Raw genomic sequence first — 5,298 nt, 5'->3', positions numbered from 1 at the left:
GCGTTAATGATTTCTTGTAAGGCTTGATATGTGCTGCCTATATGTTTATTTTTTATATCTTTGCCCTGGGATGGACGGGTGTCCTTTCGAGGGTGTAGCCTGCCATGTGTCTATTTCTTGCCACGTTTTAAAGTGGAGTTACAATCTTACTATTTTTACAGTTTTAAATTGACATTTACAAATGTATATTGAAGCAGCTACCCACCTGAACTAAACTATGTCAGCATGTGTAGTCTGCAAAGGAACAAGTAATAGGTTTATTCCATACTGAAAAGAGAAGAGAGAAAACTCAATGTTTCGGCTGTGAAGCCTTCTTCAGGTGTGAGAAAGACAGGGCAGATTACAAAGATTAAATAGCACAGAAGAACAAAAGCTGGGAGAGGGGAGGAGGCAGGAGCAGCAGAGAGGCCACACAGGAAGTGCAAAATGGAGAGAGGTGAAGAAAGGTGTGAAGTCAAAACCTGCAAGAGAATAGAGAAGATTACATTAAAATAAGTCAGTCATTGAGAGATCCTGGCTATTTGAGGTGAAAAGAAAAACTATGGGCTTGGAGAAATCTTTAACCTTCCCAGCCCTAATATGTTCTCTGAAGCATTCTCCTAGTCTCCTTTCGGTTTCCCAAATGTAGATAGCTGGACATTTTTTGCAAGAGATACAGTAAATGAGATACAGGATGTTGTCAGGGTTATCTGGAATTGTCCTGTGATGCCCTGAATGTCGTTAGATATGTATTTGCAAGTGATGCAGCGAGTGCTATTGCAGGGGAAGGTGCTGAGTGTGAGGGAGCTGTGAACAAGAAGCTTATTTGGTGGTCAGCGATAAGAGATGATTGGGCGGTCAGAAAAAAGAGTACCAATGGAGGGATCGTCCTGTAAAATGTATTCATTGTTAATGATGGTCCTGGGGATAGAAATTGGGTTAGGGTGGTAGGGAAGCACCGAGGGAATGCAGTTGTGAGACTGGGAGTTCCTGATTGAGTTGATGATCCGAGGGCTGTTTTTGGCCCGGGAGTAGAATAAAGCGACACCTTTCATCAAACATTTTGACAGGTACCACGCCCCCTTTTTCAGCCAATGGGAGGCCGTCATGGGCAGATGTCCTGCCCCCTTATCGGCCAATGGTGCAATGTTATGGGCGGATGTCCCGCCCCCTCGAGAGCCAATGGTGTGGCATAATGAGTGTTGTTGTCCCGCCTTCCACCCCTAGCAGCCCCAGGCCTCAGGGTCCAAATGCCCACCACCGCATCCCCTTCGATTTATAAATAAGTGTGTGAAAGAGCGTATTAGCAACGAGGGATGGAAGGTGATCATGTCTGCTGCAAATTTGAATGCAATCTATTATAACCCTCGGGAATCGGCGGTGTGGGAAGTCTGGTGAGTGCAGCGAGTTTCTGGGATGTGAGCGCACGCACACACGCACACTGACTGACTGACTGACTGAGTAAAGTGTCACAGAAAGAACTCGCAGGACAAATAGCATGTGAAATGTGAACCACTTTATTTCATCAGTAGGTTTTAAATTACAGAAACATCCCAGTATACACTTTTAAACTTTTCACACACATTACAGACTACTGCTTGCAAACGCCAATTAAATGTTGGTGCAGAAAATTAGTTGTAGCTATCGCCCCAAAATTGTTCAGAAACTCAGCAGCATCTGAAAAAGCATTTATAACGCCCTTTCTCTTGCCATTTCTATAGCCATGAACACCGAACTCGGCGACCTTAACAGAGCAAATAAAGTAGCCTGAGTGATCAGAGGGACGGTGTTACCACAGGTTCTATGTAAAATACGTTGTATTTTGGAATACAAACCACTGAATCCGCCAGGCTTCAGTTTCTAATCTGAAAACATCAGAATCACAGTAATTTCACTCATGTTCTTTACATGCACATCTATCTCTTTAACAAATTCAAGGACATTAGCATTCAGTTAATTGATTTTCATTTCAAACTTTGCAGAAAGAAGAGTGTAAAGCACTTTTTGTAAGAATTCTTACGTATACATTCGAAATTTTTCGTTCTTCTCACAATGGCACACCTGTGTCTGTAAAACAGAGTGAAAGCTCTATTCACATTGCGAGTATTTCACAGCCCTGGTTTTACATAGATCTTTTTTCTTTTCTGTAAAAATAAGTATAAATAAGTATAAAATAAGTTTTGCAACGCACCAAAAGTCACGTGTAGTATTTTTCCATCTACCTTTACAAGTAAGGAGCGTACATACTCATATGGCGAGCGGTCGTCAATTATTTTTCTCAGCAAGTGCTTTATACTCCGCTCAGTATCATCTGTAAAAGTATAGGCACCCAGGCCACTGGCGATGTACAGAACAGCCGATAAAATTCGGGCTAAACTGAGACACTTATAAATTTCTAATGCGGCAAACAACACATCTTTGTACTGTAACATGACCAGGGGAAGGGTCATTTATAACAGGTATTTTCGGAATGACCTACTTAAAATACTAGATATGGACCTTAGCAAAATGGCTGCCAAAAAGAATCAGCTGACCGGTAAATGGAAAGGGTCTACCCTGAGAAACAATGAGACACAGCTGAGCCGCATCAGGAACCGAAATATAAGTGCCCTGGAGGCAGTGAACAGGGCGGAAGCCGATAAGGTGAATGCGGTTTGGAGGAAAAGAGAGGAAAGAGGTGTATGTTAAAGATCGGGCTAAAGAATAACGGACTACTGAAAGGAGAAAAGGTTTATGGTTTTTGGATTACGGACACTGGATAAGGATACATCGCGGATTGGCTTTATTACGGACTTTTGGAACTCGGATCGAAACAGGATTAAGGGAACGGATTACGGACTGTATTTGGAAGATAGTTGGAGGAAGAAATGCCACGAAACTCAGGAAAGAAAAGTGTGGTGTGAGTACTACTTTCATTTACATAAACTTTCCCCCGGAGACACCACAGTACCCATCCGCGCACCCGACAACCAGGCATGTGTGACCCCAGTGACCTGGATGATTAATCAAACAGGCCGCGCATTCATCAACCACAACCCCCTTTAAACAATGGTTGAAGGTGCAACATACCACCGACTTTACAATCTGATCCATAGCATCGGGCTCATTAGAGCCATCGTTAGCTAAACTAGGTTGAACATCATCATTAATCACATTTTGGCGAACACACATGAACAGACACGAAACATTCAACCTTGATGGTAGTTTGAAGATTGATGCGTCGACCTCTTCGTTATTCTATTAAAGGAAAAAAGAAAAGGAAGGCTTAACAAAATAAATAGGCATGCTTTTTACCTAAAATATTTAAATTGTAATGCCTCTTTTGTGTTTGAGTTCTTCGTTTGCTTCGAACTTGCTGTGGTTTAATATTTACCATTTGTAGCAACTCTTCATCAGTCGTTGACGGACCCGCAACACCTGAATCACCATCAGAGTTCACATGACAGCCACTGTCACACACCACTGAGTGCTGGGTCAGCTTTTGCTAAAAAGAAGACAAAGTGTTGAAAACGAAATACGCTAAACGCAGATTGAAACAACAATTCCACTATCAGAAAAAATATTTTAGCAACCTACTTCTTCAGTTTGCATAGCAGAGGAATCCGATGATTCACTACTCAAAGAAGCCATCTTCGCAGCAGTCAATATGGGGGCCGCACAGCTCAGGTGTCACACTTCAAAACTGGCAAGTCGGCTAATTTAAACATAAACTCCAAATTTGTAACCATGCTCAAGACATTTTTCAAATGGTTGTGATGTTTTAGAACGCCCCACCATATCCCCCCGCCCCAAAATCACACGTGTTTTATCGAGAGTGAAAAGTAATCACGTTGAATTAAAATATGTAAGCTTATTTCAATGACAAATTCTCAACAACTTTTCAAAAGTTTGAAATGATTTTCCACGTACCGTGAACGTAAAGTCTTTAAACCTTAAAAATATTAACATGCAACCTAAGCCTCAAATGATGTGTGTTTCTCTAGAAAAGAAATTACATTGAATCAAAAAATGTAAAACTTATTTTATCTTTTGAGAAGAGCATTGTAGGGCGGGACTTTATATTTTAGTGGATAGGTCATAAAAGTGTTAAAATAATTGAATAAGACACATTTAGCAGCGATAACCTATAAGCACGAGCAAAAATTGATCTTTATAACGCTTATAGATTTTAACAATATAACAGACTTTACAAAAATGTTTACTTTTAAAATAAATATTACATCACAACATGTCCACACCCAAGCACCTACCGTTAAAGGTTATGGGATGTAGAGATACAGTATATAAGGTTCATGATAAGAATAAATGGCTGGCGATAAACCTTTCCTCGATCCTTTGCGGACTTGTAAAACTGTTCATGATCAGAATAAAAAACGCTCACGCTAATACACAAGCACCCGTGAATCGCCAAAGCTGACAAATAAACAGACGGACAAGCCGCACTGCATGTGTGAACAGGGGAATGAGCAAGCGAGCGGGGATAGGGCGCCTCCTGCGCTTAAAAGCTTAAAGCACCTGGTATTCCCAGGCGGTCTCCCATCCAAGTACTAACAAGGCCCATCCCTGTTTAGTTTCCGAGATCAGACAAGATCAGGCGTGCTCAAGGGGGTGTGGCCGTAAGCGAGAGCAAGGCTCGCTGGCACCCTTCTTATAGAGAGGACAGCTCCGTCACCTCTTTTACGACGCTGCTTTTTTTCCCTTGCGTTTTTCTCTTCTTCCCACATTCTCTCTCTTCACTGCCTTCGTCCCCGCTCTATTTCACTTCAGCCTTTCACTTGTAGCGGCAATGGTTGTTAATAAGACAGAATTAAGTGTTGCTGTGCTTTTTCTAATGAGGCCCCATCTCTCTGTTCATCTCTGTGGTGCAGCCACAGAGAAACTATTCATGCAGGCTGATTTAAAGATGTTTTCTTTTGATAAGGGACAGCTCCCAAATGGGGATGCACTTAGCTAAGCCTAGCTATCATGATCAATGGTCATCCATTGGCGCCTATCTGTCTAGGGTGTGCCAGATGGACATCTGGACTGCATTCCTAAGTGTCAGGAGTAAGTGACTCACATCTCACCTTGATCAACCAATCAGGGACTGGTAGGGCCGAGTAACCCACGTGGGACTCTGATGCCCATGGAACTTTCAGCCAATGAACGAGCTGAAGTTCCTCCAGGTAAAAACAGGCAACACAGAGGGCCTGAGAGACTATTTCCTGGACTTTTCTAAAGGGAATTCAAAGGAGAATTCCAGGGCAGGACGGCCCAGGAGCAAAAGGCTCCCAAGGGCAGGACATTCTCGCAGCGCGCCTCCTGACCATCCTAAGACTC

At 42.5% G+C, this 5,298-nt stretch overlaps 1 pseudogene; it reads right to left on the bottom strand.

The window, feature by feature from the left end:
* Window positions 1-4,482: 4,482 nt before the first annotated feature.
* Window positions 4,483-4,601, bottom strand: LOC148824997 (5S ribosomal RNA; annotated as a pseudogene).
* Between the last annotated feature and the right edge of the window lie 697 nt (window positions 4,602-5,298).

The sequence above is a fragment of the Atractosteus spatula genome, chromosome 10 (genome assembly GCF_055471065.1).
Source record: "Atractosteus spatula isolate fAtrSpa1 chromosome 10, fAtrSpa1.hap1, whole genome shotgun sequence".
Lineage (NCBI taxonomy): Eukaryota > Metazoa > Chordata > Actinopteri > Semionotiformes > Lepisosteidae > Atractosteus > Atractosteus spatula.
The sequence above is the reverse complement of the archived record's forward strand: the minus strand, read 5'-3'. Positions and strand labels throughout refer to the sequence as shown.